This window comes from Coturnix japonica, chromosome 19, assembly GCF_054131305.1.
Source record: "Coturnix japonica strain WE chromosome 19, WE-NBRP24, whole genome shotgun sequence".
NCBI classification, from domain to species: Eukaryota; Metazoa; Chordata; class Aves; order Galliformes; family Phasianidae; genus Coturnix; species Coturnix japonica.
In genome coordinates, this window is record NC_140681.1 from 5,845,182 (window position 1) to 5,863,497 (window position 18,316).

Sequence of the window (18,316 nt, forward strand, 5' to 3'; positions counted from 1 at the left end):
ACCCCATAAAAGATGCATGATTAGAAAGTTAAGGGTCTGGATAGAATTACAATGATGTGACAAATAATTTAGAAGTGATAAACCACCCCAAGGAAGGGGGGAGGGCAATTAAAAGAAAAAGGGGGGGGTAAAAAAACAAACATTAAACTAACCAGTGATGAAGTCTCATGATGAAAATAATAAATTTCCCCCCAATGTTTAGCATTAAGCTTTTCGTAACTACAAGTTGCTGTGCTTTGGCTAGGGAAGAGATTTCGGCTAGAGAAGCTCTAACTTAATGGCGATGTGAGGTATTTTTTCCATCAGCAGTTGTTCTGAATCTGGTGCAATAGCTTTCATTTTATCACATACGTTAGATAAATACTCTGTATAGATGTTTTGCAGCACTAATGATCCCTAAGGCTGTGGAACAGTAGCTTGCAGGATTTTAATCTGCCTCCAGATGTTGTCTGAACTCAGTCTTTATGGAGTACACTTATTAGGTTTCAGCTGGAAAAGAAAAAGAAGAAAAGAAACAGAGTGATGGATTCCTGCTCAAAAGACCCTCAGATTTGAGGGAAATGCATGTTTAAGTGTAGGTTTGAAATTTGCTGGTAGGGCCCAAATATACAGAAGTCAAAGGGTATCTGCAGCAGAACGATTAAGGAACATGAAAAAGTCCTTGTCACCTTAATAATTCCTTCTTATAAAAAGATCAACACTAAGGTCACCAAGTCCAAATTTGACACTGATTTGATGGCAGTGTTTTGCTGTTTTCTCCTGCAGTCAGTGACAGAATCAAACACATTAATCAGATCAATTTGCGCACATCTGCTTTTCAAAAACCAGATGTTGACAGGATGGAAAGGATAGGCAACGTATCTTACCCCAGCTGGTGTTAACTGGGAGGCAAGGTGTCTGGATTAGATGTCCATGGCCATGAGAGAAGAACGGTAGAAGTGGCTGCGTATTTCACAAGATATTCATTGTTGGGCTCACTATTTTATTAATGCATTCTTCCCAATCTCCCCAGCTTCTGTACCTTATTGGGAGCAGAAAGGGAATTGAAGTTTGTGAAATTCTTGGCGAGAGCTCACCACCTCTTCTCATATCCTACAGTGGCAAAATCAGAAAGTCTGTTGTAAACTCCTTCTGAGCATATCAGATAATTCCTCTTTAAAGCTCTTTGTTGGGGCAGGCTCTAATTTATTCACAAGTAACAGCAGATTAGCAGGAACTGGAATAAAGTGGATTTTTGTGAATAAAAGTCAGAAGGACTCTACTCCTGTGGAACAGGCAAAACGCTGTGGGCTTAACGCCTCCTGAAGATGAACTGAGGAAATGGTTTCGAGGCCACAGTTGTCACTTGCAATATCAATCAGGCTTTACCTTCCCCATGGTCTGAGTGTAGCAGTCGGTGAACAAAACAGGAAAGAGAGAAACTACAGAAGAAAATACGGAGATTTCCCAAAGAAACACCTCTTCAGCTTCTCTCATTCTCGCCCTAGGAATCAGACGTTGTAACCCTGCTGCCATATTCTTGCGGTTTGTTGAGTGGAAAATGCACATGTGTTCAAACAGCTGTACTGTTAGAGGCTCCATCCGAAACACAGTGGAACATCTGTAGGACAAGGCAGAGGTGTCAAGTGAAGTGTGTACACCTCGAGCGAACGATACGGTGCTGTGTTGACAGAGCCTTCTGTTGGAGCTGGGTTTTCTCAGCACAGTAGCAGGCAGCTCAGCTTTTCCCAGACAGGGATTTCTCAGGGATTTCTCCAGCTTGACTGCCCATGCTTGAGAAGCAGAGGGCCTCAGAAGTAGGTCCCTGTGGGCACACTGCAGTAGCACATTGCAAGATCTCATCTTTTGGGGATGGTTTGTTAGCACTGTGTCACTGGAGCAGCTTGCAAATGGAATTTTGTTACTCTTCAGTCCTTCCGTTCCAAGAAAGAGCCATGCAGGGGTAGCCCGGTGTCTTCAGCAAGAGCTGTGTGTCCAGAGCTTCCGGAATAATACAATTGTGCACAAAAGCCAAAAAGCTTCTTGTGCATACAATATGGAAGTTCCTAAGAGTCTGCTTTTCCAACTGAAACGTAGACAGACTCACACACACCTTTTTTACTTGCCAGTACTGAGAAGATGCAGTTGCAGATCTAAGAATGCACTTGTTAAATGTCAGTTTTACAAGAAAAGAAAGAGCAAGCTAGCATATGGGTAGTATTTCATCTCCAGAAACCTGTGCTTGAGATGACCTCAGCATCAAAGATGAGCTCTGAACTTCCCCATATTCTGGGAATGCCCTAATCCAGAGTTTGGCTCTGATCATTGTATAAGCAAGAGCCATGTGTTAAGCTCAGATCCAGAATGGAGTCTTCCCAAAATCTGAGGAAGTTCAGATCCAGGGTTTTGGCTTTAGCCCACAACTAATTCAAACCAAATTGTCATCAAGATTCCAAGTGGAAATGAGTCAGACAGCCCCATCTCAGCAGCTGACGAGATGTCCACACTGCATAATCACTGCACGCAATTTGGCAGCCAGCAAGCACCCAGCCTGGGAGCAGAGCACAGCTGCACCTGCAGCTCACAGAGCTCACAGTGCTCCCCAGGGCCCCTTCTGCTCAGCACCCAACTCCCCAAAGGGCACAGCCAGATCCTCTGCAACACCTGGACCTTATCCAGAAGGTGAGCAATGAGCTGTACTATGTACAGATGAGGACTCTGTGAAATACAACTACCTCCAGTTTGGGATGGATGCTCAGAGCAACAAATGAATGTTGGTTGCTGTGTATCTCCATTCTTTATTGGCTCTACTTTCTTGCTGCTGAGAGTCCCCAGTCAGGAGCTGCTGTCATCCCTTGGGATACACCTATATTGCAATTCAGAACCCCCTGCATGGCAGCAGGGAGCTTCATTGTGCCATTCCCCAGGCAGATGCCAGGGGGGTGCCTGCCTTGTCCTGTGGCCCTTGTCCTTTTTCCAATGCAGCACAGAGCTCATAAAGAATTTCATGCCCATTTCCCACATGCTTTGAAATGGCAATGGTCAGTAGAAATGTCTTGCTCTCGTTACTAGCAATACTTATATCAGTTCTCTAGAAATTCAGTCAGACCTTCACTGTGCTAAGTGCTTCACAAACATGCAGGAATGCAATTTTACAAGCTACTCGCTCCAGTGTCCAGAGCTGCAGTGGTGACAAACTTGAGCTGGGCAGCTTCCTCCCAGCAGCTCAGGGAAGAGAGGACCACTTCTCCTCTGTCTCAGCCTCTTCAATGGAAGCACACGTGAGCTCAATGGAGAAACTTAAGAGATCTTTCTTTCTTTTCTATGCATTTGTTTTAGAAAAACTTGTTGCATCTTAAGCATCGTCACTCCCTTTGCACAGCTGTAACACATACATATACATTTAGGGAAGGCAAAGTAGCTAAAGCGTGACATGAAGTTGGTGCTGGGTTCTACTTGTGCACAGCACCATACTGGAGGAATGGAGGAATAATTACTTTAATGCAACTGAAAAAGCAGCATAGTTTCCTTGCACAGCTCTGACCAAAGACACAGTTGTGCTCTGCTTTCTGAACCTGTAGCTCAACTGGGGCAGAGAAACCCCTCTCTGGAGGGTGTGAGACGTGGGCAAAAGCCTGGAGTTACCCACAGACAGAGGATGAAATAGCAGCGTTTCTTTCAGTGTTTTGCCTCTCAGGAAAGAGTTAATGAAAAGTAGCTAGACATAGCGTGGTGTTTCTTATGGAACCACGTGTTGTGAGAATAATGCAAGTGAACAGCTTTCGCAATGATGCTGAGGTCATTTGACCACAAGTCTCCAGCTCTATTATTTGCAAGGCAGAGATTCTGGGACAGAGTTGTGGGCAAAAGTTCTCATTCATGGGAATTTTGCCAAATCTCTACAGACCTTAGAGACACCTGGAAGGAGATAAACATGACAATTATTTGCTAAAATAAGGGGCACTTCTCTCAGCCACCTCCACCCCATAGCAAGTCAGCAGCCTGTTGTGGTTTTGTCCCACGTGATGGCTCCAAGAGAGACAAAGAAGCACAGTGTCCTATCGGAGTGAATCACATAACTTGAAAATGACCTGATTCACACATTTTTCCATTCTCCATAGCTGATGTGAGTGTTTAAAGAAGATATAATAGGTTCTGGTGTTTAGTCTGCAAGTTGTTGAAGCCTATGCTCTATTTTCCAGCTCAAGTTCAAACACAGGAAAATACTGTCTTTTTAATGAAGAGCCTTCTTGTTAGACATGGCCAAATGCCTGCACAGGGCCTGCTCAAAGACCTTGGAGGGCTCAGAAGAGCAAAAAGCAGCATTGATACCAATGTGGTTCCAGGATGTGCTCAGACAACCCTGGTTGCCACTGAAAGAGCAGAGCATGTTGTGGTCTAAGTAAAGAAATATCTCACAGATTAATAATAGATAAAAGTAATCAAGCTGCATATTTCTATATCTAACAGCAAAGGGAAATCTAATTGATTTTTAACTGCATCAAGAAATCTCCCTGGCTGTGGCACTAAAAGCTGAATGCTGTAACTTGGGCCTGACAAATTGAGGACCAAACACTGCTTTTCGTAAACAGCTGAAAACCTCCTAATGACTAAAAGCAGGACTCAGGCCCCCTGCAACTAAAATAAAGTTGCTCAAGAACCTCATTAGAGGAGTCAGCCTGATACAGGAACTGGACACAAGATCTAGAGAACACGCAGCATGTATGCCAGCCACTGCCTTTGTTTATCTTGGTTTCAGTGGTTTGCTTTATGTTCCAGTTGGAATGGTACATGTATATCTTATATATTCAGCAAATACAATTTTCAGAATAATCTGTAGCACCACAACTGGCATCTGCCCAGATCCAGCATGCCAACAACCACCAGGCTTCTCCTTTAATGGATTCTTGCAGTCAGTGACACATGGGTGGGCAACCTGTCTCTGAAGGGTCTTCCCCCCACACACCCCAAAAGGAGAAGTTGTTTTCCACGTTCACTTCTGCCCGATCAATCTTTCATTCTCAGTGTTGACCCAGGTCAATATGGATAATAAAATCACCAGGCAATTGCTACAGCCAAGCTTGGAAACTAGCTGGCTGAATAGATGAGAGATGGACAGAGAGAGGTTAAAGGGTTTGTCCCGTCTGAAAGGGAAATGGGTACAACCAAAAAGACATTAATATCTTGGGTATTATGACCTACAGCCCAGTGGTCTCAGTGTGCTCTTTCCAACCCAAACAGTCATCTTACATCACTGGCAGCCAGGATGTCCCAGTAGATCCCATCTCTCCCAGGGCACCACTGTAAATAAGACTCAGTTTGCAATGAAACATTGACATTGCAGGGGTAAAACCGAGGTCAGAATGTGGGCCAAATTTTCAATATTATCCTAAACTGGACATTTATATTTTGAAGGACTAGAGAGTATAAGCTCTCTGTTCTGTAATAAGTGGATAATTTCTGCTTTAAAATCAGGAGTTCTTGTGTTGATGGATTCTCAGGTCTTCACGCATGTGTGAAGTACTCAGTGCAGCACACAAAGCACCACTGAACTTCATGCCATCCTCCAGGCAAGCTCCTCCAGGGAGCTATGGTCTCAACAGCTAGTTAACAACTAGTTAAAGGGAACAACAAAACTCCTTCAACTTCCCCTTGAGAACAGTGTTAAACAAGGACAAGTGACCCAGCAACATGTTCAGAGACATGGGGTACCACCAAGAAAGGGGTGGGTGTGCATCCTTCCTGCTCTGACAGACTGCGGTGAGTGTGGCTCTGGGGATTTATATTTTCATTCCAGGTATTTGTGTTTACTTTTTATTTGCTCTTTAAATCACTTGAGGAGCCTTTTGTGGGGCTGAAATAACATCACACCAGACCTTCTCACGGTTCTCCAGTTCCCTAGGAGTCAAAACATAGTGGGAAAAAAAAAACCAAACAGATCTCGCATTATTTTTGGCCACACAAATTGCACCCAGGGGAAGGAAGAGTAGAAGACCATTAAAAAACATAGTCATAAATAATGGAATATTGAGGTTTGGGGGAGTTACTGTGGAGCCTGAACACAGGTTAAGGATCAAAGATTGATTACAATTGCTTTCCTGGTTCCATAGATCCTACCTGCTGTTCCTCAGACATCGCACTGCGTGGCTAAGATCATCCTTCACCTCAGCATAACACCATACCAACACAAAGCCAGATCTCACTTACACGTTAACCCATGTGAAGCTGCGTGTCACTGGGTGGCTCAAGGATATGTCCCAGCTGTTAGAAAGATGCAGGCTCACAGCTGATCCCATCATTCCATTATTCACACATGAACAGAAACACAGAGGAGTGCTCAGCATGATGTTATTGGCAGTAGGCAGACTGCTCTTCTCTCCTATAGAATAGTGAGCTGCCACTCTGGGTACATCCAGAGGATGTCTCCAAAATCCAGTGTCTTTTCACCTAATAACCTCATACCTACAGCTTGAGGGATGTATTTCTGTGTCCAAGCTAGTGTCCTTCTAAGGGTAGTTGGGGTGCAATACATCCCATTAGGCTTTAGATATTTGCTGATGAGATTACTGCCCTGGGTACTGCTACAACACAAGGGAAAAAGATGAGCATTTCTGAATGCTCTTATGAATAAGGGAGGCGAGAAGAGCCATTCAGCAATACTCTCCCTTGCCCACCAACAACAAAACCACACCAGCTGCCTAGCTCAGGCACATCATCTACACAGAGGCTTACTCAGGTTGCTCAGATATAGAGATACCTGAAGTAGTGAAAGATATTTCCCATACTATATAACAGAACACACAACATGCTTAAAACCACGGTTAACTTGCAGCGTAGCCATACCCTGAGCAGCCCATTCCTTTCTGCTCCCTCCTGGTTCAGAGGAGAGCTTCCTGTCCCCCCACAGGTGCACCTGTTCTTCTCAGGGGGAACCCAGTTGGTAGATGAGGATTGGGAGAAGCACAGGCACAGCCTGGTTCCTCTTTTCCACATCCCTGTTAGGAGCTCACTAAGCACAGCACTGACCTCTAAATACAGCACTGCTATTTTGGACATGCCATGTGGCCTGGGAGGCAGCTCCTGCCACATCCTGCCTTCACACGGCATTCAGCATGGATGGAAGCACTCTTCATTCATACCCAATTCCCATTTTGAGCATGGATAACCATAAAATACTCTCTCTGGCCTCTGTGTTCACTCTAACAGGCCTTGGTTTCACACCAGGAACCTACTCTCAGCATCCTGAGCTTCATTAATGTTGTTTACACCCTAAAAGCACATTGAAAGGTGTTAATTGAGTAACGTACTTCCAGTAAAAGCATATGTACAGGGAAGATGTAATGAAACCCTATGGCTGACAGGGCTACTGAGGAGCAGTTTTAATGTACATCTCTAAGAAAAGTCATAACTTGTTCATCTTAGCTTAAAAGGAGGGCTGCAATGATTTCTAACTTCTGCTAAAAGAAAAGAGATTCAGGTTTGCCATGTTTCCAGCCCTTTTAAGGATTTTTTGCTGGATAAATGCAGAAGGTGAGGCTGTGAGATGCTTCTGCATTTCAGGTGCTTTCACAGTTGCACAAGCCTTAAAATAAACAGAGCAGAAAGGGGGTCTTAATACAATACAAATCACAGCAATGACAGAAGAGCTGCAAGGCCCCAGGCACAGAAATAAAGGAAATAATCTGCTTACCTTCAGAAGGCCTCCAGAATGCAATGATCTCCAACAAATTACTCTTACTACCACCACCAACTCTTAAATGAGAGCTGGGGAGGGGTGGATCCTGGCTCCACACCTTCTGGTCACTCAGGTACATTGCATGCAGCTGAGCTCCCTTGGGTTGGCCCTGCCTTCCTAACAGGTTCTCCATCACTGCTTACAGACCATGACTAAGCGTTTCCAATATAGATGGTTTCCATGTGACAGAGCTCAAATCTGGTAGTAAATGTTAAAGATAATGCTATGTGCACAGATCCATTGCACTAGGAAAACAGAGGCTGAACCAATACTGAGCGCTTTATGCTGTGGTGTCTCCATACATCTCTTAAAGTGGAACAGCTGGAGCAGGGATAGGTGATAGAAGAGGCAAATTGGGGAAAAAAGGAAAAAGGAGAGCTATTACAATATATATATATACTATTAAAAAAAGAAAACAACAACAACAACAACAAAAAGACAGTCATGCAGTTACTGGAATTAAAAACATTTGTGATTCAGGTGCTTTTACAGAAAGTGAGTAGGGAATCTGAAAAAGCACAAGGAAATAAATATGAAGAGACTGATGATAAGGGTTTGGAAGGAAATCATGGCAGGGAAAGGAAATTTCAGGACATGAACTGAAGCTATAACTTGCTTCATATCAGCTCACTGAGGAGACATCTTCTAATGCTTTTGGCCTTTAATGACCTGTGGCACAGCCAAGATGAGGAATGAGAAGAGGTCTGACTGGTGGTTGGATCATGCTGTGAAGCCACCCAGTTCTCACTTCTTCATGTTGTGACATTCCAAGCCACTAAATTTTTACAACACTTCCATAGGAAACAAAAAGCAAAAGCACCACAGAAGCTAAAAAATATCTCAAACACTTCTGCTGGGCAGCAGCGTGCTCTGTCCTTGTGCTCTGGTCTCCACAGAGAGCACAAAGCCATGCCATGCTGATGGGCAGTGTGATAGAGGAAAACCTGGGGTGAAACTGCTGCACTTAGGAACATGGGTGATTTCATTCAAAAGGGAATCGTGATCAAAAGGGAATCAGAAAATGCCTTTCCATCTGTTGTATTAATAGCTGGTTAACAATGTGATCTAAGTAAGATGAGCAAAGGAAGCGGTCCTATTAAGAAATACACAGAAGTCTGATCTGGCTTTCATACCTAATGAAAAAGACTGCCTTCTTTAAATTACAAAGGCATGTGTGACACAGCCTCATTCAACCCAATCAGGTTATGAATATAAGTGTGAATAATCATCCAAGTCATGCTAACATTACCTTGATTATATTCTTTGCGTGCAGAAATGATTGTTTCATGGCCCCATTCAAACTACAAGTACTACAAGTACAATAAGTGCTAGCTTAGTTGTTTTCCTAGCAAAAGATAGAAAATAGTTTGGTCTCTTCCCTGGTAACTGAAACAAGTGTTTCCATGGGCAAGAGAACTAATGAATTTTGATTTCTCATGATTTGTACCATGTGGATTCCTGACTTACTTGAAATCTAGGAGAGCTGCAGCATTGATGCTTTCCTCATTAAGTGTGTATGTGAGAAGAGTTTTAAAGTGCTTTAAACATAGGAGATAATCCTTTGGATACCTATCAGGGATAGAAACGTTCACTAAGGAGAGGAGTTTCAGTTGTCCAGGATTGAGACTGAGCCAAGACTGAAGCTCTTGACATCAGCATAGGCACTATGAGTTTTTTTCCTTCCTCTACCCTCTCCCCACACTACTACAAAAACTGTATGAACTCAAATCCTCTTAGAGCCCTACTGTTTTATCAAAGTCAGTTCCAATACACCAAAAAGTTTAGGTGTCATTAAAGATGGCTGACTGGCACAGAGCAAAGATCTCATATCCTTAGGGATGTAGGTAGCAAATAAGCCTGATGTTTTCAAACATCTCTGGAGGGAGCTGGATTCCCTTTTCCTGGAGAAATAAGCCCTCAACTTACTTTGAACAACTCTAGAGATCCCAATTGGAACGCAACAGCCACAGCGTTGCACAGGAAGTGACACACTTGCCCATTGCCACGGCACCGAAAATGGAAATTATTCACTACAGCCTCTTGTGTCATTACACACTCAGTGCAGCAGCAAAGTGTTCGCAATGCCTTCTCAGATATGTGGATCAAAGCTGAAGGTCAGTGTGGTCAGCAAGCAGCCTTAGTTACCACCACACCCAGCCCAAGCATTCTTCCTTCTCCTCTGCTGACAGCCAGGGCTGACTCCCTGCATGTGACTCCCCCACCATCCCCTCCCCACCACAGGTTTCTGGTCTTGCACAACCGAGGCTACAAATTGCATGGGCAAATTTGTCACACTGCAGGCCAAGAGTGCCAGGCTGCATTTCCCCTTTTCCCCATCCTCTCTCTGCCTCTCCCCCCAGCACACACGCACCCAACCCACTCCTCGTTGGTTCAAGCAGTTTGTCTGTGTTCTCCACAGCTGCACAGAAGGCATGTTAGGAGAGGCTTTGCAAAGTTAAGGAGTTGAAGGATACCCTCCTAGACTTGTCACGAGCAAAGAAAAACAAATGCATTTCTCCAGGGGAATCTTGAAAGCTGTGATGAGGTTATCTATAATTTAAAGAAAAAGAAACTCAGTAAGAAGCAAACAGCTCTTTGGAAAGTCCTCGAACACAGTAGATATCAACAGAATGTTTCTACCACTCTCAGGAAGTACTGCCAGCCCACATCTTTCTGCTAACTCCTAATGGGTCCATTAACTACTCCTAAATAATGATGGAAACCATATGGGTGCACAGGTGGTCTCTCAATAAATACCAAATGAATTCAGTATGATCACCATTAACACAATTAATACCCAGCCAATCTACAATGATGGAACTATTAAAATTAAGCGTTACTATATTTCCTCAGTCCCATGGCAATTTTACAATGGAAACAAACAAAAGCTTAGAATTAACTTTTTTATTATTATTTTTTTATTGCAGTTATTTGATTTTATTTACTTACAGGCAGGTTTCTGTGTACTCTGTGGTGTCTTTGCTCTGCTCTGTGCATCCGGAGGTATTTTGACACTGAGAATAAATAACTTGGAGAAAAAATAATTAAAAACATCTAATTAAAGCAAATGGTTTTTACTTTGGGGAGTGGGGAGGGGGGGTTAAATGTATGAGTCTGGATGTGGATGCTCCCTACTTTCTACAGAAGGCTGTAAACTTGGGCAATGAATATGAGATTGCCACAGCTGCTCTTTTTATCATCTACACCACAAGTTCATCCCTGTTCCCTGATGGAACTATTAGCATGGTTGGGGTTTCATTTTAATTTTTTTTGGATCAGGTCAGTACTATTCCAGTGTATGTGGTGGTCCATTTAATTGTCAAAGGAAGAGGAACACATTCAGAAGTGACCTTCTGTAATGAAATGCCTGACATCATCTCATCTTCAGCCCACATGGTTGTTACGATATTTTGGCTTTCAAACTAGAAAAAATTAAGTTTTTAGTTTGTAGAACCAGACCAGTGATCCAGGTTCAGGTTCAGTTTCCATTTCATGTTTCCCTTGAAATCAATAGCAAAGCTCGCCTGAGGTGGATGAAGCAGTATCAGTTCCAAAGTCTGTGTGGTCGAGTGCAGGTCAAATTGAAGGTCCTGGCTTTTATCCATCTTCTCAGCAGATGAAAAAGGGGTGCTTTAAATTTTGCATAATGTTGTCCATTTTGCTCCAGAGACTACTTAATATGAATCACTGCAGTCTTGACTGAGAGAGATTTGGACATAAGGATTTGGGACCCTTTAAGCCCTAACAAACTTGGTCCTGCTCTGCAGGGCACTGGGGTCAGAGGGACATTGTTGATGCAGCAGAAACTGAGTATGGCAAAAACATTACTTGAAATCAGTGCATTTCACCACTGGGGCTTTGGTTGGAAAACTCATGTCTCATCAGTTTCACAGGGTACTTGCTTGGATTGATGGCAGTTTCAGGCTTGCTGCAGCTTGTGCCAAGTTAAGGGAGAGATTTCTCAATGCATGGGTGCAAACTATATTCTGAAAAGAACAGAGAACTCCTCGTTGAGACTGCAGTGAATGAGATGCATCCTTTATTTTATGGCTGGAGAGATCCCAGTGCATCTTGAGTTTCAGGACAAACTTTTGGATCTGCTCCTTTCTGCCAGACCATGATTTCAGCCTCCAGATGTCCCTGCAGTTTTTGATTTTCACAGCTTCTCAGATTGAACCTATCTGGCAAAACCAAACAGACACATGCAGCCAGGAACTGCCCGCGATTATGTCGTGTTTTCATATCATTTGTGTCCTTAAACAATCCACTCACTTCTATCCAGTACAACATCTTTATACCCAATAAATATGCTACTGAGAACAATCTGTGTGAGGCTTGGGTGAAGCTGCATTTGAAAGTTCCCTAAACAGTGGTTCTATGAAACATGTTGCATGTGCAGCACAAAGCTCATTTCACAATTCCTTGCTAACTTTTCATATAAGCTGCCTTGCACATAGACTGCTCTCAAGTGTTTCTGATTATCTCCAAGTATCAGTGCTCTTGAATAGAAGTCTGTGTTCCTAATTTTAATACCGTAATTTTGCAGTGTGCTAAGGTAAACAGGGACAATGCACTCTTTGTTTCAGAACTCGAATGCCCACGAAGTTATTCATCAATCTCTTTTTCATTTAAATTCACACTTTACCTTAATTTGTGTTTCAAATGCAGATGAGGTCTTAATTAAATAAAAATTCAGCAGATGGTTTCACATTCTCTGTTCAATTTACATTTCTTGTACCTTTCTAAATGCTGGACTTTATCTCCGGATCCAGAAGTATTACCATTAGACCTCTTCTTTTAAACAAATACATAATAATTGGTAGGCTGAAGTGGGCTACACAGGAATAAATTAAATATTGATTACCAAATCTTAAAAGCCTCAAGTTTGTGCATACATTTGGAATAAATATCCAAAACTTTGCATGAACCTTCAGAAATGAATCAAAATTTGAACATGTACCAAAGGTTTCATTTTCTTTCAGTTTAACAGCAAAAAGAGTTGACAGGAAGAGGCAGCCTTTTCTCTTAGGTTTTGTGACATCTTTATCTCATCACCCAGGGGTCTGAGAGGTTAATTTGACAAGAAAACAAACAATCAACAAACAACCAAATGGGGGGGAATTTTCAGTAATCAGTGTTGATCTACAGGAAAATCAACAGTGTAGTTGTACCCAGACTCAGAGCAGGAGCTGAGGGGCTCCAAGTGTCTTTTGTTCCACTCCTGTTGGTCATCAGCTGAGATACAGCACGAGTGATATGCAAAATGACAAGATAAAAAACAAACACTAAAACTTTTTCTATTATGTCTGATTCTGCCTAGTAGATGAGTAAATATATCCCACCATTCTCAGAGGGATTGTTGACATTTATTTGTTGTCTCCTTCAGAGGAAATTAAGAAGCAAAGAACTCTGTCCACTTCAGTTCCATTTGAAGTAATTCCATATGCACAGAGTACAAAAAGCAGCCTCATGTTGCCCATTCCCTTTATGCTATGCATCCACTATTGCCCACATCCTTACAGGGTACACACTGATAAAATTAGGCTGCTTCTCTTCTGCTCATGTTAGTTTCCTGTTCAGCACTTATTTGTAAGCCCACGTGAATCTACTTTGTCCTACAGGCTCTTCTACCTCTGCATTACTAACCATATCACTGCATTACTCGCAGCAAACTCATAAATTGTTTCCTTTCAACTTCCTTCCTTTGTGTGTTGTGCAAGTGGAGCGGCCCTGCAGCATGTTGCTGGATGGGGATTCCAATTGCACACCCCGCAGCTGTAGGTCTCCATCACCTCCCAACCTGCCTGGGGGTTTCACTTATTTATTTGGAAGTAGCCTCAGCAAATGTGACGATATTGGTGTAGTTCAGCAGCCTGAAGGAAAAGAAATCTATTCAGCTTCTCTTTTAAAGAGATATTCCCTACTGGCTAATAAAAACTTTAATAAAAATTCTGTTGATGCTTTGCAGATGTCCCCAAGAGCTGAGTGCTGGGTGGGCATGGTGCAGCCAGCAGGTACAAAGAGACAGAATTCAGGCCCAAGAAGCAGTTGGATGGCTGCTAGAATTTATGGTAAGTGAGAAGAGTGGAAGACAGATCCAGGTGGGGTTTGTGGTCAGGAAAGTTGCAGCACTTCAGTGAGGGGCTGAAGTGGGGCTGTGCTTTATGTTTGCAGTTACTAAAATGCCCTTATTTGTTCCAACTGAAGAAATATTCCTTCTGAACAGTGGAAATGTCATCAGCTTGGACATCTTCGTGAGGTTTCTAGCATCTGTGGGTATGTACGAAAAAATACTTCACAAAGCAAGTTCCTCTTTGGGGATCATGGGATTCAAAGCGCTTTCTGGGGCTCTTGATGTTCACATCTGTTGGTTGTATGTTTGAAGTTCCAGTTTGGACCTGCTCTGGGCTCAGATAAAAGAGGAAGAACATGATGTTGTCCTAAAGGAGGGTGCTGGCATGAAACCACAAGCGGTCACTTGCGGCAGCAAGCTTTGCTTTGTCCCTGTCAGAAATGGGAGGAGAAGAAAAGCACGTCTGGGGAGCTGCAGAACTCCAGGTTGCTCAGACGACTCCTTCCCAAGCAACTGTGCATAGAACAGTATCATCATGGGTTTGGTGATGGAGGTTGGTATTATCGAGTCTTGGTGGCACATTGATAAATACGCATTAAACTGCACAGGCTCAAAATCTTCCACTCTCTACCACGTTTCTGTTGGGTTTGTGCTTTTTTGGAGATAAAATGTTTTCTCTCTCAGTTAGGGCTGTAAGATCCCTACTCGGGGTCTGGTGCTTTGCTCTCTGGGCTGAGTCCCTCTGCACAGCAGTGCTGCTGCTCACCCAGTAGCCACATTCACTGGACTTGGGCACAGCCTCATCCCTTCTGCCATCAAAGTGAAAAATGGATAGGAAAAACTGAACATAAACTGACTGATACTTTTGCCCAGTACAAGCTGGCTCAATTTTGGAAACAGAGGCACAACAGCACTACAGCTCTTGTGATGCCAAAAAAGCCTTTCTGAAGGGAAAATACATCCTTCATTTGTCCACTGTGTTTTTTAATCATGATTCCTCCACAGATGAAAATGTCAATGTTAGATAAAAATGAGAGCAAGTCACTTGGTTGACTCTTAAAGATGCACTCAGTGCAGCCACGGTTAGGTTTGCAGGACAGTAAGAGTCTTCAGGAGAGCCATTGATCCATCAAGAAGGGGGAAGTAGGGGCATTCACTGCTGGATAAAAATAAGCTACTTGAGCAAGAGATGGCACAAACTGCTGTGGTTTGCTTTCACGTGACACCTTGAAGAGGAAATAGAGGAGATGACTTAGACGGACATTGAGATGACTTAGGTAGGGCAGTGCCCCTCAGAATGATTCATATAACTTCAAAGTAGCCTCTCTTTCTCACATGCAAATTTTCCATTTGGCACAGTTGACATGGGTATAGAGGAAGAAAGGGATTGTCCTTGTGCAGTTCTCCTGCGTGTAGGAACAATGATTGAAAAAAAACCTGATTTCACATGGCCACCCTTAAGCATTACCTCGTCTGATTCAAATATTAACACAGAGTCCCCACTATGTATGTGTGTATATATATATATGTATACATATATGTACACAAAACTCTTGCTTACCATCCCCTTACTGCTCACAGTTACACATGAAGGAGAGAGGTTCCGGATGTGGATTCAGTGGGGTAGAAAAGTAAAGCTTTCCCAATTTAAGGAAATAATAAGTTAAGGGAACAGAGAGATGAAAAGATAAAATTAGCACTTGGAGAGATTAAACTTAAGTGCCCATAACTAGAAGCCAACTTCCAGCTAACAGTGCAGGGCAGATGGATCCCGAGCTGGTAAAAGAGCATCTCAGTAAAGTTCGAGTTTCAGTTTCTTCTACCAAGGCAACATCAGAAGTATTTCAGATTTCTGATTTTCTGTTGTTTGCTCTCCCTCCCGCCCTCCCCCACATTCAACCGGGAAGGAGGAGTATATTCTCTTTGAAAGTGTTTTTCAAACAGACTTAGTCCAGCGGGTGATTAGTCCACATGTCTGTGGTTTGTGTATGTGTATGCATTCAAATACACAGGAGGCAGAGAAGAAAAGAGGACTGGAGGCAAAGTGGATCCAAAGTATGAGCTATCTCCTTATTAAAGACATACCACAGCCTGCATGTAACTCCCAGTGAACTCTTAGATCACCACATGACCTATTTATCTCCATTAGAAGCGACAAGATGTAACCCAGTGCCCTTATCCTGATCCCGTGAACTTAGAAGCTCATAGTGGTTCACAGCAAACTGCTGCCTTCAGAAGGGTGGCATACATAAGGCTTTGCCCGGATGGGAAGCATCTTATCCAGGGTTCTCCTGACTCTGAGTCAGCTTTCCTGCAGGGCTGTCAGGCTGGCATTCATTAGGAGGCCTGCAAATGACATTGCTGAAAAGCCATAAGGCAAATCCAAGATGGCAGATGGAGTGGTTTGTTGGGTGAACAGTGCTCACCTCAAAGTTGCTGGACAAACAATTTCATGGTGTCCTGCTGTTTTCAGTATCCCATTTGTCCCTTGGAGGGCTGTTTGCTTCCTTCCCTTGGGCATGATGTTATGCACAGCTGCATCCATGCTGGCTCACTGAAGAGATGAGAAGAAGATTTGATGCTGTAGGACTTGTTCTGTGCCTCTTTACTTTGGAAAGCAGCATCAGAACCAACCTTTCAAATATCACAAGATAATGAGACTAGTTTCAAAAGTACAGAGGATATTTTTGTGTGTGTGTGTCCAGTTTTAAATAAATAAATAAATAAATAAATGGAAAGAAGAAATGTTCTGTTTATTTGCTTATCATTTTGGGAATCCACGCAATGAGTATTTTGAAGTTCCTCTCTGTAGCCAAAACGCACTCCTAACTTAATTGTTGGGGGAAAAAAAATGAATGCTGAGCTTCTTGTGGGGCTGCAGGAGCTGGGGACAATCTAAAAATGCACCAAACCTTCCAGCTGCTCCAATTCCTACCTTACCCACTCCCAGGTGTCACTCCTGATTTGCTCTGCACCAATGCAATTCTTCGTGCTGGTGTTGCTCTGCATACAGCACTGCTGAAAATTGTCTTCACCCTTATCCCTTCTTCTTCCTTTTTTTTTTCTCCCCCACAAAGAAAAACTTGCCAGGTCTGCATCTTTTTCCCTCAACTGTTTCCTCTTTTTAATGTTAAAAGCATGTGCTATACAGCCTATTTTCATGCTGAGATGTTAACTGTTTCTCAATATTAGTTTTCATGCAGCTGTATTCAGTGGTAGCAACAGCCCAAAGGGCACAGTGGGGTTGTGTGGCATGGAAAGTGCATCTGCAAGTAGCAGGACAGCACTGCTCTTACCAGGTGAAACCTGAGGCTACATTGCATATTCTCCCAGACAGCCCAGCACAATATCACCTGCAGGAAAAGTCACAGCACAAGTTCCCTCCGCACAGGCGGAGGCATCCTTTAGTATGAGCAAAACACAGTTGTGACAGCACCTATATTTATTTATGGTCAACATATTTGCAGTGGCACCCATCAACCAGTTGGCTGGGCTGGAGCTGGGCACCTGCACAAGTGAAGTTAGCTGCAGGCTTCCAGCATGGAGTGATCCACCTTTAGAAGAAGCACTAAAGCTATACTGGAAATCGCTTTTCTTTCTCAAATAGAAGCTTGAAGACATTATTACTTTTTTTTTTCACCTCAATTAGGATGAAAAGAGAAAGGTTGAAATTCCTTTGCAAATAAATGTGTTAAATATGAGGGCCGATGCGTAATTGGGATGATTTTTTTCATGCTTTTTAAATGACTATGGACTAACGTGAATTTCAAACACAAGACTCATTGACTTGTTTTATACAGAAAATGGACATTTTACTTTTTGAGACTATAAAAACCACACCTATTGTTTTTTTCTAAATGTCTTTCTAAGGCAGGAATCAGAAATGAGCCGTTTCCCACAAAAAGGTCTTATTTTCACTGAATTTGCATTTTTGACTGAAAGCCTTGTTTCAAAGTCTTGAAACTAGATCACTGTGCAGCAGCTTTTACATCTAATTGGCCTCAAGGAAGAAGCAAACTCTGTGGGTGGGATTCATCTTGCCTACTTATAGGTGTTTAGTCTGAATTAGTCACTGGTAGTCAATGGCACCTCCAAGGGGCTCTTCTCCCTGTGTCAGTCATAGACTGCCTAAAGGAGTAGCTTGCACTTGATACCCACTTTTTGGTGGCTAAAATTAGGAGAGAGAATTCCTGTCCTTTCAGCTCACAGTGCTGGCAGGGGAGACAAGAGGAGCATCCTGGCTTTGGTGGTTTCAGGCTGAGGCTTGTTGGAAGAAGGAAAAGGAGCCAGGCTCTTCATCAGCTGGACAAAAATAGTAACATATTCTTAGGTGACAGAAAAAAAGAAGGGGAAGGAATCATCTGAAAGAAGGTTGGTCATTGCCATTATTTCCAAGCTCAGGTTAAATGCCAACAGTCTGATCTTCCCCACCCCCCCCCAGCCCCCCATCTAAATAAATTTGTGCTTTATGTTTGTTTGTTTTCAATTAATTTACAATTAATTTGCAGTTTTTCTGTGGTTATAGAAGG

The 18,316-nt window shown here is 42.9% G+C and overlaps 1 long non-coding RNA gene across 1 annotated transcript; it reads left to right on the forward strand.

Annotated features, from left to right (window-relative positions):
• The first annotated feature begins 5,645 nt into the window (after window positions 1–5,645).
• LOC107322904 (uncharacterized) lies at window positions 5,646–14,403 on the forward strand. Its single transcript, XR_014935759.1, has 4 exons — window positions 5,646–5,739; window positions 13,683–13,785; window positions 13,889–13,990; window positions 14,100–14,403. It is a non-coding gene; the product is annotated as an uncharacterized LOC107322904 (long non-coding RNA).
• Window positions 14,404–18,316: the final 3,913 nt, after the last annotated feature.